Source organism: Canis lupus, chromosome 5 (assembly GCF_048164855.1).
Source record: "Canis lupus baileyi chromosome 5, mCanLup2.hap1, whole genome shotgun sequence".
NCBI classification, from domain to species: Eukaryota; Metazoa; Chordata; class Mammalia; order Carnivora; family Canidae; genus Canis; species Canis lupus.
Window position 1 is genome coordinate 42,543,329 of NC_132842.1, and position 27,418 is coordinate 42,570,746.

Consider the following 27,418-nt stretch of genomic DNA (forward strand, 5'->3'; position numbering starts at 1 on the left):
TACCTTTATAAGGAAAATCTACTTGTAAGGGTATTTCCCGCTCTATACCTGGAAGAGGGGGATGACCAAATCTCTAGAAACTCTCATTAGTGGCGAAAGCATGGACTTAAATCTGCATAATAACCATACCCTAGTTTCCTGGGCTTTAGTTGAAAACCTCCCATAACTGGTCTCCCCACCCACCCAGCCCCAGTGCAAAACATCTTTCTTTTATGTTTAGCTGGTGGTATTTAATTCTAGTGAGCTACTCAGTTTTGTTGGTATCTCTCATATATATAGAAGGTATAGAAAGTGTTTTTCATCTGTTAATCTGTCTTTTATTATGAGAGGGAGTAGGGGTGAGGTCTCAGCCAAAAACCTAGAATGGTAGAGGGAAAAAATTTCCCCTCCCTGAAGCAGGAACAATAGGGGGAAGCTGACCATGAAGATATTTTTATATATTTTGGAGAATAACAAGTTTTTTTTTTTTTTTTAAGATTTTATTTATTGATTCACAAGAGACACACACACACAGAGGCAGAGACACAGGCAGAGGGAGAAGCAGGCTCCATGTAGGGAACCTGATGTGGGACTCGATCCTGGGACTCCAGGATCACACCCTGGGTCAAAGGCGGCGCTAAACCCCTGAGCCACCCAGGCTGCCCAGAGAATAACAAGTTAATTAGGAACCAGATCAAGGAGATTGAATTTAAAGAAAATGAAAGTCTGAGCAAAACGGATAAAGGTTACATGACATTTTTGGGAATGTAAGATAATATCTTGTACTCCCCTTGATGATACTCTGCACATTGTTATAAGTTGTTCCCATCTTGGAAAGAAGCTTCTCACCCCACTGGCCACATCTAGTATTGATAAAGTGGCTTCTATTTATTGCATACTTGCTACGCAGATAGTAATGTTTCGTTTCTTAGGTGTGCAGGGTAAGTTTATTACCACCATCTGGTACCTACCTGTGGTTACACAGAATTGGGTGAGGGAAGTACAACTGGTAACACTATGAGACACAGGTTTTGCTAGTTGGGCTACTGGCATTCCTGCCCAGGGAAATGTGGACCTCAACAAAGTCCACCTGCAGGAATAGTAGTCCGTGGCCATTCTTTAATGGGCAGTTCTGAGTTCCCTCTCCTGGAAGCCAGGGAGCTCCATTTATGCCTCCATAAGTTAAAAGGTCAGACTTCAGGGTGTGCCAGGACACTTATAAATTTTGGTATATAATGAGTTGCAACAATCACCCCCCTTCTCTTCCCTGGAAATGATTGTAATCGTCACGAATAGCTCAAGATATAATAACTCAACCAGCATCTACATTTACTATCTAAGCACTATCTGCTCCTTTTAAAAATTTGTAGGTGGCCTATGGTAAAACCAAGGAGGAGAGTTTGGGACTCTTGGGTTAGAGTGGGATTGGAAGAAAATCATGCACCATCCATGGCTTTTTTCTTTTTTTTTTTTTTAAGATTTATTTATTTACTCATGAGACACACACAGAGAGAGAGACAGACAGAGACACAGGAAGAGGGAGAAGCAGGCTCCATGCAGCGAGACTGATGTGGGACTTGATCTCGGGTCTCCAGGATCACGCCCTGGACTGAAGGCAGCGTGAAACCGCTGAGCCAGCCGGGCTGCCCTACCATCCATGTTTTTGTTTTTTTTAGAAAATATTTTATTTATTTATTCGTAAGAGACACACACAGAGAGAGGCAAAGACACAGGCAGAGGGAGAAGCAGGTTCCATGCCAGGAGCCCGATATGGGACTGGATCCCGGGTCTCCAGGATCACACCCCAGGCTGCAGGCGGTGCTAAACCGCTGCGCCACCGGGGCTGTCTCCATCCATGGTTTTGATGGTAGCTATTCTGCTTCCTTTAACAAACAAAATTTGTCCATTCCACAGTCCTTAGGTGTAGCAGGTCATTTAATTTTCTTTTTAAAATTTTTTTTAAAAGATTTAATTTATTTATTCATGAGAGAGAGAGAGAGACAGAGACACAGGCAGAGGGAGAAGCAGGCTCCATGCAATGTGGGACTCGATCCCAGGACTCCAGGATCACGCCCTGAGCCAAAGGCAGGTGCTCAACCACTGAGGCACCCAGGCGGTCCGATCATTTAATTTTCATAGAACTTAGTGGCTGCATTTCTCTTCCACTTTATCAACTACAGAAACCAGGTCTCAAAGAAACAGTATTAACTTGATCAAGAGCACATAATTTAGCAAACAAGAGCTAGGCTTTAAACTTCAGTTCAAGGACAGCAAAGGTCCTATTCCTTACCCTTGGAAGGTTAAGGTACCTTCTTCCAGTGCAGAACCCATCACCCATTACTACCAGACTCCCAGCTGCAGGGAATAATGGGAAGGGAATGTCACAAAGGTCTACTGCTCCGGTAATTGCTCCTAAGTAGTCACCAGTCCTCTCTAACCCACTCGGGTTGTTTTGTTTTGTTTGGAGAGGGGGAGGAGGTCCTGTCTGTCTGCCAGCTTCTTTATTCCTTAGAACTGATAGCTCTTGGGATTCCAGTTTAAACTTCATTTTGGAGAAATGTGAGCCCAATGAAGCATGTCATGGCCACGTCAGAGTGGGTTTTTTCATTCTTTCTTTTTCTTTCTTTTTTCCCCCTTAGTCAAGCAGAGTTGAATGGACAGGCTCTTGGCAACCTCATCATATCTATTATGTTCTGATCATTATTTAAACAAATGGTATTCACTAGGGTCCAAGTGCAAGGGAAGGGACACAGAGAAGGCTTTTTTATCAGTCAGCTGGACTTCTCTTTTCACAAGTCTTTTGTGTTCCCTGAAGATCCCTCAAGTGTGGAGCAGTTCACAAAGGAATGAGATGGACACAGTTTTTGTCTGGAGTGGGACGTCCAGTCAGTCCCCTTTGCCTCTTTGTGGATGTCTTGATCCTTCTGACAATTTTCTGTCTCTTCAAAAAAAAAAAGTGAATGAAACATCCAACACAATTTTCAGGCACTGGGGGCTGCAGAAATGGAGAGTAATGTGCAGGTTTTTTACAAGGTCAGGTTTGATAAGGTATCAGGAGGTACATCCGTGGAGGTGCTCAGACTGAAACAGCAGAGAAGCAGCAGCTGCCGAAAGACACTGGCTCTGTAGACAGTGTACCTTGCTTCCAATAATTATCCAAGTGATCTTGAAAAATGCGTTAACCTAGTAAGATTTAGATCCTTTGTGAATGGGGACAATAATTATATTTATTTGATTGACTAGAGGATTAAATGAAATATCGTATGTAGCTTGCTTATTGGCACATTTTGAGCTTTTATTAAACTCTCACTTTTGGGACGCCTGGGTGGCTCAGGTCATGATCCCGGAGTCCTGGGATCAAGTCCCACGTCAGGCTCCCTGCATGGAGCCTGCTTCTTACTTCTTCCTCTACCTGTGTCGATGCCTCTCTCACTCTGTCTCCTGTGAATAATAAAGTCCTAAAAAAAAAACAAAAAAAAAACCCAAACCCCAAAACCTCTTACTTTTATAATTAGAGCTTGTGGAGGCTGAGAAAATTAAGGCCATTCCACCTTAAGTTCAGCGTTAGCACAAGTACAGCCATCCCAGGCCCCTGTGAATAAGAGCTGAACTTTACTTCACTTCAGTTACAGGAAAAAAAACCTGCCCCATATTAGAATGAGAACAGAGCTCAACGCCCTTGAAAGCCCCATATCAGAATGTAAACAGAGCTTGAGAAATTCCTCCCCCACTTCTGGAGTTCCCCTAGACCAGCGCATAAAACCCAGCTGAAGCCCCCCTTGGGGTCCGAGTCCTTGCTCCTCTGTGTCGGGTACACTTGGACCCAAGCTCGAGCTTGCTAATAAACCCTCGTGTGCTTGCATCGGTGTCGGCTCCTTGGTGGTTTCTCGGATTCACAATCTTGGGCACAACAAGCTGAGGATAGATTTATGGAGGGAGGTGGCTTTGGGTCCTGGAAAGGAGAAAAATTATACAATATTTCAGGCCCAAGTCCTGAAATCATAAGCTTGGGAGAATAAAGACATCTGCAATTTATCTTTTTACTCTAGGTACAAAGTTAGTAAGAATTTTACTCATTGAAAAGGTCTCATAAACTATAATGGTTTAGCACATCGATCCTTGAGCATGATTGCCCAAGCCACATTCTCCCAGAAGAGTATAGAATATTTTTTATTTAGTTCCCTCCCTGAGCCCTGTAAAAAAAAAAAAAAAAAGAAAAAAAAGGGTTCTTTCACTGAATATATTCAGCATATCTGGCATATTCCTAGTCAACAGTAAGATAAAGGTTCAGAACATGCCTATATGAAAACATAATCCAGCATTAACCTATTAAGTTGGGGGGCTCCCTGGGTGGCTCCACAGTTTAGTGCCTGCCTTTGGCCTGGGGCATGGTCCTCGAGTCCCACATTGGTCTCCCTGCAGGGAGCCTGCTTCTCCCTCTCCCTGTGTCTCTGCCTCTCTCTGTGGGTCTTTCATGAATAAATAAATAAAATAAAATCTTTAAAAAAAGAAACACCAGGGGATCCCTGGGTGGCTCAGCAGTTAGCGCCTGCCTTTGGCCCACAGTGTGATCCTGGAGTCCTGGGATCGAGTCCTGCGTCGGGTTCCCTGCATGGAGCCTGCCTCGCCTCGGCCTGTGTCTCTGCCTCTCTCTCTCTCTCTCTCTCTCTCTCTCTGTGTGTGTCTCTCATGAATAAATAAATAAAATCTTAAAAAAAAAAAGAGACATCTAATGAATTGGAATATAAAGTGTTTGCTGCTGCTTCTACTGCTGTAACTGTTGTTTGGTGTCAGGAAGCAGAAGGGTACACATACTTATTGTAGGAAAGATGTTGGGGTTTGGAGCTGACAGCCAAGAAAGACTTCTTGAGATGTCTTCAGTGCAAAAAGGTGGCTTTAGGGCAGCCCGGTGGCTCAGCGGTTTAGTGCCGCCTTTGGCCCAGGGCCTGATCCTGGAAATTGCAACAGTCAATCAGGAGCCCCCTCAGTCAGGAGCCCCCTCAGATGTTTATCACTGGGCCATTTGTTTGGAGGATGATTGCTAACATGGATCTTGGGGTGGGCAGGGTAGAGATAAAGAAAGTTTCCAAAGGAATTTATATGTTATTATTTTTTTAAAGATTTATTTATTTATTCATGAGAGACACATAGAGAGAGAGGCAGAGACACATGCAGAGGGAGAAGCAGGCTCCATGCAGGGAGCTCCATGTGGGACTCGATCCTGGGTCTCCAGGATCACACCCTGGGCTGAAGGTGGTACCAAACCACTGAGCCACTGGGGCTGCCCAGGGATTTATATGTTAAAGTAGACTTACAGGATCCTAGGTGGTCAGGCTAAGATTGCCTTTTGCCCTTAACAACGTGTTAACATTGAGGCAGCTGAACGCCCAGGGGAAAGTCACTGCCTATTTCAAGGACTTGTCAGTGGGCTGTAAATAGTAAGGGAATTTAATTCTTTCCTTTGCCTTTGTTTCCCATATCATACTGACACCCTGAAGAACAGAACTCTGTGGGACTTGCATTTGCAAATTCTACCCCTGGTTATTCCCAAGAGTGGGGTTGATTGTAAGCTGGTTCACCCAGATGTGTGCTGTGAGAACAAGGGTTTGCATGCAGGGCATCTAATCCATCAAAAAATAATCTCTACAGGGCTTCTGGGTGGCTCAGTTGGTTAAGCGTCCAACTCTTGATTTTGGCTGGGGTCATGGTCTTGAGTTTGTGAACTCGACCCCCACATTGTGCTCCACAGTGAGCTCAGAGCCTGCTTGGGATTCTCTCTCCCTGTCTCTGCTCCTTCTCTCACCCACTGGTGCTCTGTCTCTCAAAAAAAAAAAAAAAATTCTTTGCAGCAATTATGGTAACATCAGGCATTGCTCTAAAGTGGTGGCTCCAGGGGATCCCTGAGTGGCTCATTGGTTTAGTGCTGCATTTAGCCCAGGGTGTGATCCTGGAGTCCCAAGATCGAGTCCTGCATCAGGCTCCCTGCATAGAGCCTGTTTCTCCCTCTGCCTGTGTCTCTGCTTCTCTCTCTCTCTCTTTGTCTTAAATAAATAAATAAATAAATAAATAAATAAATAAATAAATAAATAAATAAATAAAATCTTAAAAAAAAAAAATAAAGTGGTGGCTCCAAAGGGCAATAATTCTGAAGTCTCAGGAGCTAAGAAGTCTGAGTGGGTAGAGCCAGCAGGAGGAAGTACTCTCATCATGATATTGGGACCTTACAGTAAAGTATGACTTTCAATTAGCTGAGTTTCCAAGATATTTTCATTATCAACTTGCTTCTAAAAACATACAAAAACTTCACCTCCTCCAGCTCTTTCTACTGTAGTATACAGAGTGTGGAAGTTCAGGGCATTGGGTAGAACTAAGAGTGTCGTGGAGTATGTGTTAGACATGAGAAAAGAAGGAGAAGCAATGGGGATCCCTGGGTGGCACAGCAGTTTGGCGCCTGCCTTTGGTCCAGGGCGCGATCCTGGAGACCCGGGATCGAGTCCCGTGTCGGCTCCCGGTGCATGCAGCCTGCTTCTCCCTCTGCCTGTGTCTCTGCCTCTCTCTCTCTCTCTCTCTGTGACTATCATAAATAAATTAAAAAAAAAATAAAAAAAAAAAAAGGAGGAACAATGAAGGAAACCAGAGAAAGAATGGTAAACTATGGTCTCTTAATTTTAGAGAATATATATATATATATATATATATATATATATATATATATATATTTATATATTCAAGAGAATTTGAGAGAATAGATATACACATGTACCATATATATACATTAAAATATTATCCTTGGGCAGCCCCAGTGGCTCAGTGGTTTAGCGCAACCTTTGGCTTGAGGTGTGATCCTGGGGACCCGGGATCGAGTCCCACATCAGGCTTCCTGCATGGAGCCTGCTTCTCCCTCTGCCTGTGTCTCTGCCTCTCTCTCTCTATCATGAATAAATAAAATCTTAAAATAAAATAAAATAAATAAAATAAAATAAAATAAAATATTATCCTTATAACAAATCAGTAGCCATACTTTCAGGTGTATCTAGATATGTAATTTGGGTTTTGGGGGAGTGGAAAACCCCAAATATAACTGATGAAAATTTCAATTTTTAAAATGTATCTATAGTTATATCACTGGAGATTAAAATTTGCTATGACTAAGCTTTTACACATTTTAAAATTTTTTAAAAAAAATTTATTTATGAGAGATACATAGAGAGGTAGAGATATAGACAGAGAGAGAAGCAGACTTCCTGTGGGGATGCAGGACCCCATCCCAGGACCCTGGGACCTCAACCCAAGCCAAAAGCAGAAGCTCAACCACTGAGTCCCCCAGGCACCCAGGTTTTTACAAATTATTTAGCACCTCATAGGTTGCTGGCACTATGTCATGAGAACTTCTTATTTCTGAATGTTTTGGGTCTGAGCCCACCCACTCAGTCTAATATATTAGGTCTTGGGAAATTTTTTATGTATACCTTGGTTTCTTCATCTATAAACTGAAAATAATAACTTTGTTTCTGGGTTTTTATGAAACAAAATAATATACTGCAGACATTCCCAAACACCAGACCATATATTGGTTCTTTCTATTCTTTGGCTTAAAATATCCTTTACTTTATAAAATGCTTTTGTGAAGTTTCTCCCTATTTTCACCCCTATTGTATTAGTAGTTAAAATCTCAGGGTGCTTGGCTGGCTCAGTTAGTGGACCATATGACTTGATCTTGGGGCTGTGAGATTGAGCCTTATGGAGAGTGTAGAGATTCCTTAAAAATTAAAAAAAAAAAAATCTTTATTAGTAGGTGAAATCTCAAAGTCCCAGACCTGCTAAGGAAACACTGGGCCCAGCACTGGCCATAGGAGCTCAGAGTTCTCCTATGATTTTTGCTTTCTGTAGGAAATTATCCCTTTCCTACAGTAGAGAGAGAGCTTTTCAGATCTGAGTATTTTTGGATTAGTCCCTCTCAAAAACAATGTTTTGAATGGCTGCCTTAAAGATGTTATTGGGGCCTATGGAATCAAATCAAATGAACTGCTCACAAGGTGTGGCCTCATTAGCACTGAACTCCTACAGACAGAACAGCCAGCCGAATTGGGAGACAGCCATGGGGCTTTCTTTTCCAAATGTCTCCAGCTGCACCACACAGCCAAATACTCCTGATCTCCTGTTAGTCCTTGGCATTTTCTGAGTCTCTTCTGTCCCCTATTCATGCGGTAATTTCTACAGGCTTATTTCTTAATTCATTTAACAGACATTCATTGGGGTCCATTGTTTGTCAGGTATCATGCTGAATATTTTGAATGCTTCATTATCTTATTTAATTCGCACAACAGTTTAGTGAAACAGGCCTTATTTTCATTCTCCATTTTCACAAATCAGCAAATGAAGCTCAGATGGCTATGTGCCATGCAAGCGCTATTTAGCAAGAGAGTCACTTAGCTGGGTTCAAGCCCAGGTGTCTTGTGGTCACAACATGGACCAGGGAAATGCAAGCTCTTCAGTACAGTGGGGAGATCATATGGTGGCAACATTAAAAACAAGGGCTTCAGAAACATATAGATCTTTGTTGTTGTTGCTGATGTTTTAGTTTGTTTGGAAAATGGGGACAATGATTGAACCTAAATTTTATGGTTGTTGTCATGATTAAATTTAATGCTGTATATAAATTCGTGGAACATAGTGAGGTTTTGTGAAAAGGTGATGTCAGTAGTAATGCTAACATTAGTAACTGGATTGTGCTGTGCATTGTCTGAGTCCTTCCGGGAAATGAGAAAATACCTAGACAGTGTGAAGTGAAACAGGAAGTCTGGGTGGTGGGTTCAAAGTGTGGGTAGGTGGGTTCCAGTCCAGTGAGGGCTTCCCTCTTGAGTCCATCCTGGACTGGTGGGCCCCAGGGCCTGAGAGACAGAGTACTGGTTTGTCTCTGACCACCATGTTTGCACAGTTTTGTCCCACTCCTGCCGGGGAGAGAAATGACCAATGAGGGATGAGGTTCACGCAGCTGAGACCTAGTGAAAGCAGTCTGTTTGGAGGAAAACCTGAGCCAGGCCCGAGGGGACGCCCTTCATCCTGGCTGTCTGATTTGTGTTGAGAAGTGCAGTCAGTCTCTGATTATCTTGGCTACAAACCCTTTCTCACAATGGTCCAAGAACTGAAAGATTAGGACCCTTCTGGCAGTTGCTGGCATGTTCTGAACCACAAGTTTTGAATTTACTCCAAGGCTGGGAACCAGCTACTCGATAGTGTGTATGAGGAGGGGATTTTACATGGACAAGAGCTGTAAGGGAGAAACTGCTATGGAAGGAAATGAGGTCATGGCTCCGGCAACATAGCATTTCCTTTAGACTAGGAGACTGGAGCTATGATTTAGATATCTTTTGAAACTAAAATCCACAATTATGATGAATATTTAGACGAGATCGGGCGCGTTCAGGGTGGTATGGCCGTAGACTATGATGAGTATTTAGAAGCTGGCAAAATTTAGGAAGCATAGTCATGTTTACCATTTATTTGCACACATCTTCAGTGCAGACCAGGCATGTAAGATCCTAAAACTTCTTCAGAGGATAACTCATTTCTCTTGGTTCTTATCTTGAGTGTTATCTGAGAGGAGTGAGGAGCAATATGTTTAATTTTAATGAATTTTCTTATATTTTTATACATTTATACATACACCCTAAATAAATCGGTTATGAGTTTTGAGTGTCCACCATCATCATATATAAATATATGTATCTATGGCAATGCATTTATGTATATTGCGAGATATATGCACACACAGGCATACATACATGTATATATTTAACTTCTTTTTTTTTAAGATTTTATTCATTTATTTATGAGAGACACAGAGAGAGAGGCAGAGACATAGGCAAAGGGAGAAGCAGGCTCCATGCAGGGAGCCCGATGTGGGACTTGATCCCAGGACTCCGGGATCATGCCCTGAGCCAAAGGCAGAAGCTCAACCATTGAGCCACCCAGGGAATCCTATATTTAACTTCTTATTCTGTAATAATTAGAGATCCACAGTAAGTTGCGAAGATAGTATAGATAGGTTCCTGTGTATGCCTTATCCAGTTTTCTCCAATGATTTTTGTAAAAAATTTATTCATGAGGGACACAGAGAGAGAGAGAGGAAGAGGGAGAGGGAGAGGCAGAGACACAGGCAGAGGGAGAAGCAGGCTCCATGCAGGGAGCCCTATGTGGGACTTGATCCTGGGACTCCAGGATCATGCCCTGGGCCCAAGGCAGGTGCTAAACCGCTGAACCACCCAGGGATCCCCTCTCCAGTGATTTTTATCTTGTCTAACTATAGCATAATATCAAAATCACAAAAATGACATAAGCACAAAGTACAGCTCTATGTAATTTGTTACCTATTTGGGTTGGTGTAATGACTCCCCAACTCAAGATACAGAACTATCCCATCACCACAAAGGTTTTCCTCATGCTATTCTTTCATTTTCACATCCATCCCTCTCGATCCACCATTCCTAATCCCTGGCAACTATTAATCTGTTCCCCATCTCTGAATTTTGACATTTTGAGAATGCTATGTAAATAGATTCATATAGGAACACCTGGGTGGCTCAGTGGTTGAGCATCTGCCTTTGGCTCAGGTTGTGAAACCGGGGTCCTGGGATTAAGTCCCACCTTGGGCTCCCCATAGGAAGTCTGCTTCTCCCTCTGCCTATGTCTCTGCCTCTCTGTGTCTCTCATGAATAAATAAAATCTTTAAAAAGAAATAGACTCACACAGTAGGTGCCTTTTGAGATTGGCCATTTTCAGTCAGCTCAATGCCCTTGAGATCCCCTGTTCATGGTTGAGCAATATGCTATAGTATAGTTGTACCACAGTTTGTGTACACAAATTGTCCTTTTGAAAGGACTTTCAGTTTTGGGAAATTATAGATAAAGCTGCTGTGAACAATAAGGTACAAAATTCATGTGGATATAAGTTTTCCTTTCTCTGGGGTAAATGCCCAGGAAGGTGGCTGTTGGTTGTATGGTAAGTGCATGTACATTTTTAAGAAAGTGCCAAACTCTTTTCCAGAGTGGCTATGCACTTTACATACTTATTAGCATCAGATGAAGATCCCATTTCTTCATACCCTTATGGTATTTGGTATTATCACTATTTTTCACTTTAACTGACCTAATAGGTACATAATGACATCTTATCATGGTCTTAATTTATATTTCTACCAGCTGCATTGCCATATTTACGTAGCCTTATTGAGATATAATTCACACTTTTGAAATGTACACCTCAATGGTTCTTAGTTTATTCACAGAGTACTGCATCCATCACCATAACAATTTTAGAGTATTTTTATTACCCCAAAAGAAACTCTTTGCCTCAGGGTGCTTGGGTGTCTCAGTTAGTTAAGAGTCTGACTCTTGGGTAGCTCGGGTGGCTCAGGGGTTTAGTGCTGCCTTCAGTCCAGGTCGTGATCCTGGAGACCCCAATCGAGTCCCATGTCAGGCTCCCTGCATCCTACATGGAGCCTGCTTCTCCCTCTGCCTGTGTCTCTGGCTCTCTCTCTGTCTCTCATGAATAAATAAATAAAATCTTAAAAAAAAAGTCTGACTCTTGATTTCAGCTCAGGTTGTGATCTCAGGTGCTTGGGATGCTCTCTCTCTCTCTCTCCCTTTCTCTTTGCCCCTCCTCTACTTGTTTTTTCTCTCTCTCTCTCAAATAAGTAAATAAAGTATAAGAAAAAAGAAAGAACTCAGGGCAGCCCCGGTGGCGCAGCAGTTTAGCGCCGCCTGCAGCCCAGGGTGTGATCCTGGAGACCCTGGATCGAGTCCCATGTCAGGCTCCCTGCATGGAGCCTTCTTGTCCCTCTGCCTGTGTCTCTGAATCTCTCTGTGTGTGTGTGTCTCCCATGAACAAATAAAATCTTAAAAAAAATAAAAAATAAAAAATAAAATCTTAAAAAAAAAAAAAAGAAAGAACTCATTGTCTCTTAGCCATTCATCTTCCAACCTTCCATCCCACCCAGTCCTAGGTGACCGACCACTAATCTATTTATCATCTCTATAGATTTGCCTATTCTGGACTTCTTATATAAATGGAATTATAAAATATTTAGCCCTTTATGATGGGCTTCTTTCACTTAGCTTAATGTTCACAAGGTCCATCCACATTTTAGCATGTATTTACTACTTCATTATTGCCAAATAGTACTCCCATGTATAGTTATACCACATTTTATTTATCTATTCATCGGTTGCTAGATATTTGGGTAGATCTACTTTTTGGCTATTATTAATAATCCTACTATGAATATTCATATGCATATATTTGTGTGAACAAGTTATCTATTCTCTTGGGTATATGCCAATCATTAGGTAATATGGTAACTGTATGTTTAACCATTTGAGGAACTGCACACTGTTTTCCAAAATGGCTATACCAATTTACATTTCCACCAGGAGTATAAAAAAGCTCCAATTTCTTCACATTCTTGCCAATAGTTCTTGTTATCTTTCTTTTTGGTCAAAATTATCATACTAGGTAAAAAGTGGCATCTCATTGTGATTTATATTTCCCGGATGTCTAATGATGATGAGCATATTTTTGTGTTCTTATTGGCCATGTATATATCTTTGTTAGTGAACTATTTAGATCTTTTGTTAACTTTTTAATTGAGTTATTGCTTTTTATTACTGAGTTGGACAATTTCTTTATATATTTTAGATACATGTCCCTTATCAGGTATATGAGTTTCCAAAATTCCTTTTATTCTATGGGTTGTCTTTTCACTTTCTTGTGAGTATCTTTTGAGGCACAAATTTTTAAAATTTTGATCATCTCCAGTTTAACTATTTTTTGCTGTTGTTGCTTATGCTTTTGGTGCCATACCCATATCGGTGCCATATTTCAGTGCCTAATCCAAAAGTATGAAGATTTAAACCTTTCTGCTTAGAGTTTCATAGTTTTAGTTCTGACAATGATACATTCTGAATTAGGTCAATGATATATTCTGAATTAATTTTAGGTCAATGATACATTCTGAATTAATTTTTACTTATGGTGTGAAGTAAGAGTCCACATTCATTCTTTTTTGGGGGGCCAGGGGAGATGGAGAGAGAGAGAGAGTGAGAGAAAGGGCAGGTAGAGGGGGATGGAGAGAGAGAATCTGAAGCAAACTCCATGCCCAGCACAGAGCCCAACACGGCGCTCAATCTCACAACCCTGAGATCATGACCTGAGCCAAAAGCAAGAGTTAGACATTTAACTGACTGAGTCATCCAGGTACCCCCCCATTAATTCTTTTATATATACATACCCAGTTGTCCTAGCACCGTTGTTTACAAGACTGTTGCTCCTCCATTTAATTGTCCTGGGATTCATAAAAAATAAACTGACTAGATACTATATTTTTTAGAATTGTTCTTTTCTATCCCAAATCTCTAGGTCCCGAATCTAAGCAATTTAAGCCTCCAAAGAATGAACTAAATGTTTGACCTAAAGCTCCAGAAGCAACAACTTTCAAAGCTGTCAAGAGTCACTCATCCTTTCTCTTAAACGAGATCCAGACACTTTTTAGATGGCAACTTTAGATAGGGATGAGAAAAAATAGAATCCAGTGGCTTTGGGTCACTGGAGAGGGGAAGGAATAGGACAAAGAGGCAGAGAATATAAGACAATCCCAGAGGTCAACTTTCCTTCTTTTTCACTTGTACTCTAATTAGTCTTGGGTTTTGATTGTTTGTTTAGTCTCCCTCTCTTCTCCACAGAGTATAATATAGCCCCATTCTGGTTAAAAATGCAGGATTTTGCATCAGACAAACATGGGCTCAAATCCCAGATCCTTTATTTTGCTTCTCTTTTGTTACTGCCTACTTGTTTGATCTCTTCAAACCTTAGTTTATTTGTTAGCAAAACTGGGATAATAATCATATCTACGTCAGTGGATCAGTAAGTACTAGAAAGTACAAATAAATACTTAGCACAGTGCCATGATATCTCTAAAATATTATCCATTATTATTATTTTCCTTATGCAAAATTTAAAAAACCTATTTGTCCCCTGTTCCATTTCCTTGGATCCTACTCTATAAGACAGAATCTTATATGATTTCTTATATACTAATATGATTTTTATATACTAATATGATTTTTTATCCTACTGCCTTTTATTTTTTTTAAGATTTTATTTATTTATTCATGAGAGACACAGAGAGAGAGGCAGAGACACAGGCAGAGAGAGAAACAGGCTCCATGTAGGGAGCCTGACATGGGACTCGATCCTGGGTCTCCAGGATCACGCCCTGGGCTGAAGGTGGCACTAAACTGCTGGGCCACCGGGGCTGCCCTCTACTGCCTTTTAGTAAATTTGAAATATTTTTCTTTTGGGGAAGTTAAAAAATTTCAATTCGGTTTATGTTTAATTTCTTTTTTGTTGTTGTTTAATTTCTTGATATATTACAAGCTGTATTAAACCCATTTTGGGGTCTTAAAAGGTCCTAAAGTCATATTAAGTCTCTCTTTTATTGTAAAAATTTATTTATTTTAGTAGGGGGCAGAGGGAGAGAGAGAAAGACTTCTAAGCAGACTCCTCACTGAGTGCAGAGCCCAACCCAAGACTCAATCTTATGACCCTGGGATCACAACCTGGGCCAAAACCAAGGGTCAGCAGCTTAAACCAACTGTGCCACCCAGGTACCCCATACTAAGCCTCTATTAACATGTGATAGAAAGGGCGAAAGTCCAAAAATCTGTAAAACTCTATGGCCCTTCCACTTACTCCTATGATTATAGGCAAGTTGCTCACCTTCTGTGAGCTTCACTCTTACTACTTGTAAAATGGTGGTGAAATATCAGGCCGGACTCCTGTATGGTGTAGCTATGACATTCTGAGGAGGTAAAAAGTATGCAGAACTGGGGCACCTGGGTGGCTCAGTTGGTTAAACATTCAATTCTTAATCTCAGTTCAGGTCTCGATCTCAGGGTCATGAGTTCAAGCCCTGTGTTGGGCTCCATGCTGGGCATGGAGTCTACTTTAAAGAAAAAAAGTGTACAGAGCTTTTAAAATGATAAAGTTTGCTCCATCTGTAAGATGATTTTATTTATTATTTTATTTTATTTATTTATTTATTTATTTTAAGATTTTATTTTATTTATGAGAGACACACAGGGAGAAGCAGAGACACAGGCAGAGGGAGAAGCAGGCTCGATGCAGGGAGCCTGACGTGGGACTCGATCCCAGGACTCCAGGATCACACCCTGGGCCAAAGGCAGGAGTTTAACCACTGAGCCACTCGGGCATCCCTGATTTTATTATTTCATTGAAATATGAAGCAAAGTGAATTCTGTGACAAACCACGAATACTAAATATTTTTCGTTATTTTTCATTAATATTGTATTACAGCACTGGTAGCCTTAGGAGCTATATAGTGGACAGTACAGTTAAAAGCTTTAACTATGAGGGGTGCCTGGGTGGCTCAGTTTAAGTGTCTACCTTTAGTTCAGGTCATGATCTCAGGGTCCTGGGATAGAGCTGAGGCTCCCTGCTCAGTGGGGTGTCTGCTTCTCCCTCTCTCTGCTCTCCTCCCTTGTGCTCTCTCTCACAAATAAGTAAACAAACAGACAAAAACCTTTAGCTATGAAAGAAAGCAAAGAGTTAAATACAGAAAAAAAAAAGTTGTCAGTCAAGATTCTAAGATGTTTTGAAGGATGAATTAATGCTCAGTGTTTTTTTGCATTCTTTTCTGAAACCTTAGTGGGCTGGCTCTCCTGATGCTTCCTTTCTTAGTGGTATTATCTTTGAGAACAGGAAATAGAACTTAACTTGTAATTTTAGGGGCCTTAATTTTAAGGCCTAAGAAATGGTCCCGCAGGCTCTGGTCATTTAAGAAATATGATACTACATTCTGTGTGTGTGTGTGTGTGTGTGTGTGTGTGTGTGTGTGTCAACAGCAAACTTATTTCAAGTTTACTGATTTGTAAAAATTTATTTGTTTTTAAAATTTCAGTATACTTGGGGCACCTGGGTGGCTTAGTTAAGTGTCTGCCTTTGGTTCAGGTCATGATCCCAGAGTCTTGGAATCAAGCCCCATATTGGGCTCCCTGCTCAGTGGGGAGTCTGTTTCTCCCTCTCCCTCTGCCCCTCCCCCTGCTTGTGCTCTCTCTCACTCTCAAATGAATAGGTAAAATCTTTAAAAAATAAATAAATAACATTTCAGTATATTTAATATACAGTGTTACATTAGTTTTAAGTGTACAATACAGTGATTCAACAATTTGATACATTACTAAGTGCTCATCATGTTAAGTCAAGTTCACTAATTCTTACTGTTTAACATCAGGTTTTTTTGTTAAATTCAAATATAATTGTTTACAGGTATCTAAAAATAGGATCTATGATAGAACTCGATTTCCCTAAAAATAAACTCAACCTTTACCCATACACCTATATATCTACACAGAAAGATGTCTAGGATGATGTCTACCTACTGATAATGATGATAATTTCTATGCGGTACAATTTGGGGTTAAATTTTACTGTCATTTTTCTATTTTCCTATATTGTTTGAGGGTTTTTTTCCCCCAACTTAAAAAAATTATAAATTTGGGCAGCTCCGATGGCACAGCGGTTTAGCGCCACCTGAAGCCCGGGGTGTGATCCTGGAGACCCTGGATCAAGTCCCACGTCGGGCTCCCTGTGTGGAGCCTGCTTCTCCCTCTGCCTGTGTCTCTGCCTCTCTCTCTCTCTCTCTGTCTCTATGAATAAATAAACATCTTTAGAAAAATTATAAATTTTAAGTTTGAAAATTGTTCAGAGTCCCATGCAGCTTCTTCCTATGGTAAACAGTCTTTTTTTTTTTTTTTTTTTAAGATTTATTTATTTATTTGAGAGAGAGAGAGTGAGAGTACATGAGCAGTGAGAGGGGATATGGGAGAGGGTGAGAGAGAATCCTTAAGCAGAGAATCCTTAAGCTCCACTGAGCATGGAGCGCAATGCAGGGCTCGATCCCAGGACCCAGAGATCATGACCTGAGCCAAAACCAGGAGCCAGCCACCCAACCGACTGAGCCACCTAGTCACCCCTATGGTAACAACTTCTAAAACTACAATACCATGGCGAAACCAGGAAATTACCATTGGTATAGTACAAACTACAGACTTGATTTAAAGGTCACCAGTTTTTACATGTACTGTTTTGTGGTAACTATCGTAACTCTGTTAATTCCTCATCAAGCACTGCTACTTGGGTAGAGTACAGAGCACATTGTACTTTATAGGGATAAACACATACCTACTTTGAAAAATCATATCAGGGCAGCCCAGGTGGCTCAGCGGTTTAGCGCCGCCTTAGGCCCAGGGTGTGATCCTGGAGCCCCAGGATTAAGTCCCACATCGGGCTCCCTGCATGGGGCCTGCTTCTCCCTCTGCCTGTCTCTGCCTCTCTCTCTGTGTGTCTCTCATGAATAAATAAATAAAATCTTGAAAAAAAAAAGAAAAATCACATCACTTATCAGTCATATGGAAACAAATTGGCAAGAGGTTACCTGCAAAATTACTGGTAATGATGTGCTTGAGTTGGCTTGTACCAACTCTGAAGGCCAACTGTTAAATATTCAGGAATTTTATCATTGGTAGCTTGAAATCAGCCATGGTAGAAATGTTGATCTTTGAGAAATCTGTAATGAGTATAAAAGAGGGCTTCACCTCTCTTCCGAGAGCCTGCTTACCAGCATACCATTGTTCACGTGGCATTTATGTCATGTGCAGTTGTCTTGGCTAATCCTAGTTCCCCATATACCTCTTCTCATCTGCATCTCTCTGTAAAACCTTATTCCCTCGTGAGACATTCCTTTATTATTCATGATGGTTTTTGTTCCCTCAGGGTTATAAAACAGGGCAGCTAGATAATCCAATGAAAGTTTTTTTGTTAATGGATTCTAATACTTTAACATATGGCCTTTCTGGATAACTCACTTCCATTATGCCCAGAGACTTTCCTGAATAAATATTTATTTTTAACTCCAGGAGAATATTTGAGGTCATGTGAAAAATAAGCAGCAGAAAAGGTGTTTGAGGTTTGAAGGAGTAATAGGGCAGGCAGCTGGGCAGCCCTGGTGGCTCAGCGGTTTAGCGCGGCCTGCAGTCCAGGGCCTGATCCTGGAGTCCCGGGATCGAGTCCCACGTCAGACTCCCTGCATGGAGCCTGCTTCTCCCTCTGCCTCTGTCTCTGCCTCTGTCTCTGTGTCTCTTATGAATAAATAAATACAATCTTAAAAAAAAAAAATAGGGCAGGCAGCTGTGGGTTTTACCCACACACAGGGCCAGCCAGCATTGCCTTCGCTCCCCTAGTCCCATCCTTCTATCTCTAGAGCTGCCGGGGGCCTCTCTGTTAAAGGAGATCATGGGAATGGGGAAGAGAACCTTGTTTTATATTTCAAAAGAAGCAGAAAGCCAAAGAGATTCTTTGCAGGTAACAATGTGAATATACAAGCTTTTATATAGTGAAGGGCCATATCCTATCACCTTTAATTAATATGTTAGCTCTGTTTCCTCTTAATCTTAGTATTGCTAAAGAAGAACAATTCGAGTGAGAAAATTTGAAGATCTAATTGGCTTTATAAGGCAAATCATGAATGGGGCACCATCTCACCATGCCAGTAGCAGGCAGTACTGAAAAGTGGTACAAAATGGAAGGTTTGGGGGATGCCTGGGTGGCTCAGTGGTTGAGCACCTGCCTTCAGCCCAGGGTGTGATCCTGGAGACCCGGGATTGAGTCCCACGTCAGGCTCCCTGCACGGAGCCTGCTTCTCCCTCTGCCTATGTCTCTGCCTCTCTGTGTGTGTCTCATGAATAAATAAAATCTTTATTTTTTTTTTAAAAAGGAAGGTTTGGGATGCCTGGGTGGCTCAGTGGTTGAGCACCTGCCTTCAGTCCAGGGCATGATCCTGGAGACTGGGGATCAAGTCCCACATCGGGCTCCCTGCATGGAACCTGCTTCTCCCTCTGCCTATGTCTCTGCCTCTCTCTCTCTCTCTCTGTCTTTCATGAATAAATAAATAAAATCTTTTTTTTTTTTTTTTTTTTTTATAGGAAAGAGGGTGGGGCAAGGAAGTTGGCAAAAAGAAAGGAAGGGTTGTTTCAGGCAAGGTCACTTTCCCTTAGGGGGAAGAGCAGGGAGTCTTATCATGCAGATTACCTCATCTTTCTTTGTTGGGTGGAGGTGGGGATGGAGAAGGCCCACATGGCAGATTGCCCCATTGGTGCTGCTGACCAGGAAATTCCTGACTGATGCATTAAGACTATGCTTCTGGGGAGAGGTTGAAACTGTAGTTAGGTAGGTAGTAAGCCCCTGTTTGGTGATCTGGACTAGCATAAGTGACTCCATCTTGGGTCTGTGGTTTTGTTTTGTTTTTTTAATAGTATATTAATTGTAGGCAAAAAAAGAGAGTAAAAACAATAATTTAACTTTCTATTCTGTATTCTCCCCTTGTCTATATATGTCACTCATTTAACAGACATTTGCAGACTCACTGTTAGAGGGGAGCAAAATTTCCCACCTCAAATGTGTCTCTTCAGCATGTGGATTATTTGGGACTAATTATTTTTTTAATATTTTATTTATTTATTCATGAGAGACACAGAGAGAGAGAGAGAGAGAGGCAGAGAGAGAAGCAGGCTCCATGCAGGGAGCTCAATGTGGGACTCGATGTGGGACTCGATGTGGGACTTGATGTGAGACTCGATCCCGGGATTCCAGGATTACGCCCTGTGCCAAAGGCAGGCGCTAAACCGCTGAGCCACCCAGGGATCCCCCTGGGACTAATTATTTTTAAGAAACAGAAGACTCAGGAAAAAACTTTGACTTTCCTTCTAACTGCCTACAAGAGTTTAGATAGAGTTTCCTCTTTCCAAAAGGGACCGATCATCACAGATAAGTTCAGTACAATATGAACTAGGAGTGGTAGACTGGGGAGGACTTGACAAAGTACATTTGTTAACATTTATTTCTATGTCCCACTGTTTTTATATGGCCTAGCAAACATTTGTTTACTGAACCTTTACTCTTTTCCATCTTTCTGTGAATTGTCTTCCTTGCTTTTGAAGTCCCAGACCTCCATCCTCTTCTTAGTTCTGGAGGGCATATAAACCCCAATTGCTTGAATGCCTGTGGGGCCTCCTATTCTTATGATGCCCCTCTGACTAATTTTTTTTTTAATATTTTATTTATTTATTCATGAGAGACATACAGAGAGAGGGGCAGAGACACAGGCAGAGGGAGAAGTAGGCTCCATGCAGGAAACCTGTTGTGGGACTTGATCCCAGGACTCCGGGATCACGCCCTGAGCTCAAGGCTCAACCGCTGAGCCACCCAGGTGTCTCTCTCTCTCTCTCTCTCTCTTTTTTTAAAAAAGATTTTATTTATTTATTCATGAGAGACAGAGAGAGAGAGGGGAGACAGGCAGAGACACAGGAAGAAGGAGAAGCAGGCTCCATGCAGGGAGACCGACGTGGGACTCGATCTCAGGTCTCCAGGATCAGGCCCTGGACTGAAGGCGGCACTAAACCACTGAGCCACCAGGGCTGCCCTCTCTCTCTTTTTTTTTTTAAGATTTAATTTTTTTTCACATAATCTCTACATGCAGTGTGGGGCTCAAACTTACAACCCTGAGATCAAGAGTCGCATGCTCTAGCTACTGAGCCTGGCAGGCACTCTGTGTATGGGGTGTTTTATGTAGCTTAATAATGCTTTATTTTATTTCACTTTAATCCTAATCATAACCTTGCCAGGTAAGTTGCATTATTTCCATTTTATGAATGAGAAAATTGAGCTTTAGAGACATTCATTAACTTGGTTAAGGTCACAGAGCTAATGGGGAACAGTGTTGGGATTCATAAGATCACTCTAGAGGTCATATAACATATGAAAAAGTGCATAAAAATTCCTGACACATAGCAGGGGCTCAGCCGTTGTATATTACTATTCATTTAATTGATAATTAATTACATGTTAGTTATATTGATAACTGTATTAATTTAAGTACATATTATATAGGATTAAATAATGTATAATACAATGCCTTAATTACATGAACTAATTATATATATATTTGAGGGGGAAAGTTCACTAAACTTGGAATCAGATGATCTGGGCCGTGTCTTGGCTCTGCTATGCATTACTTCTGCCAATAGTCAAGTCATGCAAGTATTCTCATTTACACACAGGCATGGCTGCTACATGGTAGCTATTCAATAAATGTTGAAAAATAAAAGAATAAATAGATGAATAAATGTTTAAGATGTCTTCTAGATCTTAAAAAAACTCTTTTTGTGATGTACACAAAGAAAAATGGTCAGGGATAGCAGAGCTAGAGATGCATCAGGCCCCTGAGGGTCCTTTCAGTGCCTCCCTGTGGTGCCAAGGAGGTACTGCAAGAGCATCGCACAGGCTTCCCCACAGGGCCTGATTCTTGGTATGTTCCCAGGGATTTGCCCAGCTTCTTGCTTGCTCTCCCTTCCACAGCCTATTAACTCTTGTCCAGGCAGGAAGACTTCTGCTTGATCCTATACATAAATCACTACTTATTGACTGAACATTGCAATATTCTGGCTGCATATGTTTTCCTTTTTTGTCAGCGTGGCGGGAGTCAGAGGACTGTGAAGGCTGGCATGTCATACTACTACCGTTCTTTCATATTTTATGCACTTGTATTATCCCCTGTACTTTTTCCTTCCACACTCACAAATGAACTTCAAATGTAACAAATAATAAAAATGTGATTTATGGAGCTTGCCAATGACTGAGCCCTTACATAGCAGTCGTGCATTAAAACTTTTTGTGTTAATCTTGCTACAGGTCTCATGTAATTCTGACAACAGCCCAACAGGGCAAATGATTTGATTATCCATTTTATAAAAAAGGGAGGCTTGGGATGGTTCCGTTACTTACTGAATACCACATACCCGGCAGCAGAGACCAGACTGGGTCCCAGTCTGTCGGGCTTCCAGACACATAATGCCTTTTGCAGCAAGAAAAAAAGATAAATAGGTCATAAAGAGAAAAGACCAACATGATTGTGACTCTGCTTTACTGTCATCGGTAATTAAAAGAAAATCAGGGGGATCCCTGGGTGGCTCAGCGGTTTAGTGCCTGCCTTTGGCCCAGGGCGTGATCCTGGAGTCCTGGATCGAGTCCCGCGTCGGGCTCCCTGCATGGAGCCTGCTTCTCTGCCTGTATCTCTGTCTCTCTCTGTCTCTCATGAATAAATAAATAAAATCTTAAAAAATAAAAAAATAAAAGAAAATCAGAGCACCCGGGTAACTTTAGGCCGCACTTTCCCTTAGCAGCCCCTACACAACTATGGAGACCCTAGTGCTAAGCAACAGGGATTCTTGGTCGATTACACAGTGACTTACAAAATGCTCTTTATGGTTAAGAATGGCCCACTAGTGGAATAAAAGCTCAATTAGCCAATGTTTTGTGCAAACAACAAGAAATTGTTGCCGTTTTTCATGCTTCTTGGGAGGTAAATGTTTTTTAAGAACAAAATCCCTCTTTTTTCCCTCCAAAAATTCCTTTAAGAAACATAATATGTTTTGGCTAAGATATTTAAAACATAATATTGTTATTAAAAAAAATTTCAAGTGCACTCACATAGAGAAACTCTAGACACAATAACATACCTTCTCTTGTCTGTTCCCTGGGGAGAGCTTGCTTCAGAGGTGGAGAATTAGGGAGTGAATCTGATGAACTGCCTTGACCCCCTCTGTCTGGCGTCTGAGCGAGTTTGGAATATTTGGAGGCTGTGTAATTGGTCGCTAAGTTTCTCTGAGCCTTTGTGTTTGCAAATGAATTTGCTGCCTGGGTAAGGACAACTCAGCCTCCCAGAAGTAAAGGGAAGGCTGCAAAACTCAGGACAGTGAGAAACCATAGTAGGAGAGTGGAAGAGGCTGTGCTTCTCTTTAGATTATTGCTTCCACATGGGTGTGCAGAAGAGCAACACGAAACCAAGGGACACAAAATACCGCCTAACATCAGCTTCGGATTTTCCTGGAGTTAACACTTTTTCCTGGACTTTTGGACAATGCTCCCCTCCTGTGGTCAGACAGTAAAATGCAGGAGGATAGAGAGCTTCAGCCAGGAGGATAAGCTGAGGCAAGCAAGGAAGGTATTTTTTTGCATTTGTTTTCTGAAGAGCTTTTCGTTTACGGAATAAAACTCTCCTTCCAAAAGGAAAAGAGGGAAAAGAAAAAAAAAAAGGAAAAAAAACAAGGAAATAAGAAAACAAAAACCCAGAAACAACAACAAAATAACTTTCCCCAAAATGGCCCAATTTACCTATTTCCAACTTCAGGGAGTCTTCTTTCATCATCTAAACAAGAAGGGATTTCTCCGTCCACAGTCCCATACATAATTCCCACAGAATTAGAATAATATAGTGAGACTGGGCTAGTAGTCAAAACTATGTGACAAGCTGAAAAAGGCCTCTTCTGTGCCTTCAAATAACTCTGATTTCATTGGGGGTATGGTGGGGTTGAACAGAGCAAGTGATTTTAATACACGTGGTAAATGACAAGCTAGGTACACATACATGCTTTGGGAGAACAAAATGGGTATTTTGCTCAACTCTTGAAGATGATGCCTAAGCTGAATCTTTAAACATAAGATTTATCCTGGACATAAGTGGCCATGTTAAGGAGAAAACGTGAGCCTTGTTTTCTAGAGTTCAGTTAGATAAAATAGCAGCCTTGTATTGGCAGCAGTGTCTTACCTCAGTTCCCACTCCCATGTTTAAGCTCAATAAGCATGTTAAGCTCAATAAGCATTTGAGAGTTAACCCCAGGTAGGCATGGGAAACCAGGAAGGGATTTTAACAATCAGAACAACCTGGTCTGATCTGCACATTAAATCAAGAGGGAAACAAGTAAGGTATTTTCATTATCTTTCTATTAGAATTTTTTTAGCTCTACGCCCAACATGGGGTTTGAACCCATGACCCCGAGATCAAGAGTGAAAGCTTCCCTGACTAATCCAGCCAGGTGCCCCTGTAGAGCATACTCAAAGAGGGCACAACTGGAAGCAATTCATTTTACCAGGAAGCTGCTGCAAGAATTCAGGTGAGAAGATTTTAGTAGACGTGACGAAAAATAGAAGACCGACAGGTGGGATTCCTGAAGTCCCTGGAACTTGTGAAGGATTGGATGGGGAGGGGAAGGGAAGAGCAGGAGAGAATGAAGGCTATGAATCCAGGATAATTTCATCTAGCATCTCTCACTGAGGGGAACCGGAGAAGGAGCAGGTCTGGAATGAGACATTAACTCAAGATATTTATGGTTTGTGGCATCCTCATGGCTTTTAGTCATCCTGGATTGATTTCTTTTTTTTTTTAATGATTTTATTTATTTGAGAGAGAATAAACGGGGGAGGGACAGAGAGAAAGGGAAAAGCAAACTGCCTGCTGAGAGGGGAGCCCATTGCGCAGCTCCATCCCAGGACCCTGAGATCATGACCTGAGCCAAAGTCAGCCACTTAATCACTGAGCTGCTCAGTCGCCTGCCTGGATGATTTCTATTTCATTGTTCCCAGGACTGATCTGTCTTACTTTACTGTAAGTTCATTGAGAGCAAGGACCCTGTCTTGTCTCAATGTCCCTTAAAAGGCCTTTTGAAAAAGTACTCTTATCAAATTGCTAAAAATGTCACACAAATAAATGAACATATGTCAAAGTGTTCCATACCTCATTAATTAAAACAGGAGAACAACAACTAAGCTGATTCAAGAAAGGTTGGGACAAGGTAGGATGGACTGAAGTTTGTAGGTTAGAAATCAGATGGGTTCATTTGTATGCAGGACAAAGTCCCAATCTTTGGGTTTTTCTTTTACTATCAAGCAGAAAAAACAAAACAAAACAAAACAAAAAACAAAAAAAACCCGACAAGTCACACCTTACAAACTCTCTGTAAGTTGGTCTTTAACTGTCCAGGGCTGTGAAACATTAGGGCTCTCATTGACTGTTGCCTTTGCCCTGGGTCAATAACTTTCCACCTGGCATGTGAGAAACCCCTTCAGAAGTGAAATTGTCAAGATACACACTCATAGTTTTGTCTTATTTTTATTTAGGGTCTTTTTCTACGCACTTTCCTGTAGTAGCACTAAAAATCCTTAATGTGCATTCTGACAATTTTCAGTTTATATCCTGTGCTGTATGAAAGTAGATGGTGGTATAAATTAAAGGCAAAATTAAATTAAAAGCAAGACAATAAAATCAATGAAGTAAGGAGAAAGTAGACAGAATTGATCAGATGCCATAATTAAATTTTAGATTTGTTTGTGCATTTCTAGTTAGGACAAAATAATTTACAGAGTACATTATCTCATAATGGAATAAAAATCCTGTTCCTGAGATGGTTTTAAGTAGTTCTGTGTTTCTTCCTCCTCCAAAAAAAAAATTTTTTTTTTAAAGATTTTATTTATTTAATCATGAGGTACATGGAGAGAGTCAGATACAGGCAGAGGGAGAAGCAGGCTCCCTGCGGGGAGCCTAATGTGGGACTCAATCCCAGGACCCCGGGATCATGCCCTGAGCCAAAGGCAGATGCTCAACCACTGAGCCACCCACGTGCCCCCATCTTCTGAAATTCTAAAAAAGAAGTGTCATATGGAACTTCACATAGATGACATAGATGTAGTGGCCTTCGTTCTCAAAGTTTTATAGTAATTACAGGCACAGGTTACCAGTGATCATTTTTTTTTTCAGTGATAATTTGATATAGATGCTTTTGATCAAAACCAACGACTTTATACGTATAAGTGTGTCTGCATGCAAAAGAAATGTATTTGTTCAAACGGATTTTTATCTGGAGCATTTTCAGTGAGAAGAAAACAACAATTCAACCTCATGTTCCATATGCAACTACTGAGTTGCTTAAATAAAATAAGCATGATTCATCAGCCACTTGACACAAATCTTTAGCCATGTGGTAGGTATGCATTTGACTGCATATCTGCACTTTTTTTTTTTTTTTTTTTTTTTTAAGATTTTGATTTATTGGGCAGCCCAGGTGGCTCAGCGGTTTAGCACCGCCTTCAGCCCAGGGCATGACCCTGGAGACCCGGGATCGAGTCCCATGTCGGGCTCCCTGCATGGAGCCTGCTTCTCCCTCTGCCTGTGTCTCTGCCTCTCTCTCTCTCTCTGTGTCGCTCGTAAATAAATACAATCTTTAAAAAAATTATTTTGATTTATTTATTTCAGAGAGAGTGAGAAGCATGCAAGCATGAGGGGGGAAGAGAGTGGGAGAAGCAGACTCCTCGCTGAGCAGGGAGCCGGACAATGGGCTCTATTCACGGGACCCTGGGACCATGACCTGAGCTGAAGGCAGACTCTTAACCGACTGAGCCACCCAGGTGCCCCATATCTGCACTTCTGTAGTTGGACTTGCTCACCTGGAGGGAAGACGAAGAACTGTATCCTGAGAGGTAGGAGGAGTCCCTTCACGTGGGCCCAGTGGATGTTTACTCATCTCCCTGCCATTGTGGTAGGAAGTGTCTCCCATCCCCTTCTCTGTCTCCAGGAGACACAAGCGTACCTTCTTGAGCTAGGATAAGCCAGTTAAGTTGTTGACATGGTGGCATATTTATGTATCAGAACTAGAGTTCATCAAAACAGAGCTTTTCATTAAAAATATTAGATAGAATCCATAATAGTAACTGGCTATTGCTTGGCATGTTGATATACTTGGCACCTTTTTCAAGGAGGCTCACTCAGTTGTAAGTCTTCATCAGATAACGTAGATTGTGATGTCTTGAGGACTGGGGTTATGTTTTATTCTTCTCTGTTTAAGGGTCTGACATGGCACACAGATGGCTCCTATAAATGAGTAACAGAAGGTTGTAATCAACTGATGAGCAATACTTGTTGCTAAAGCACTTAAGGCAACTAAAGTTTGCTGACATTAAAGATAAATGGGTGCAACTAAAAGAAGAGACTGTCTCAGCATGGGTTTTTCAAGCCCACCCCCAAACAGCAATATTATTTATAGTAGTTCTGAACTACACAAAACTTTACCTCATAGTGTGCCATCTCGGTTCTTTGTTTCATGCATACGTGGATTGTTTCCCACATTAATCCGGAAGCACTTTGAGGGTAGACCCATGTATGCCAGGCCATAAGGATTGGTACATAATGGATGCTCACAAAATAATCTTTGTTAACTAGCTCCGTCTAGTGGCTCTATATGGTAGGGCAAAAAAGGTAGGTGAATAAAGGAAAAGAAATAGTATCTGGATTAAGGATGGCAAATACCTGGCAAGATTCTTTCCCTAATTATACTCAGAGCAGGCAGGCTAAATGATCACAGTTCTCTCCTCAAAAATGTAAATTCTGCCTTGGACTCTTCACCACAGTGCCCCCTGGCAGGTACAATAAAAAATTTAGAGTAAATAGATGAGGAAAATCCTATTTACTATCCTTGA

At 41.3% G+C, this 27,418-nt stretch overlaps 1 long non-coding RNA gene across 2 annotated transcripts; it reads right to left on the reverse strand.

The window, feature by feature from the left end:
• Nucleotides 1-560: 560 nt before the first annotated feature.
• Nucleotides 561-27,334, reverse strand: LOC140632953 (uncharacterized). Of its 2 annotated transcripts, none has more exons than XR_012030599.1 (3): nt 27,012-27,334; nt 26,390-26,813; nt 561-3,931 (listed from the first exon to the last, which is right to left on the reverse strand). It is a non-coding gene; the product is annotated as an uncharacterized lncRNA (long non-coding RNA). The 2 variants fall into 2 exon arrangements; XR_012030598.1 differs by lacking the exons at nt 26,390-26,813; nt 27,012-27,334 and adding exons at nt 9,477-9,576; nt 22,630-22,905.
• Nucleotides 27,335-27,418: the final 84 nt, after the last annotated feature.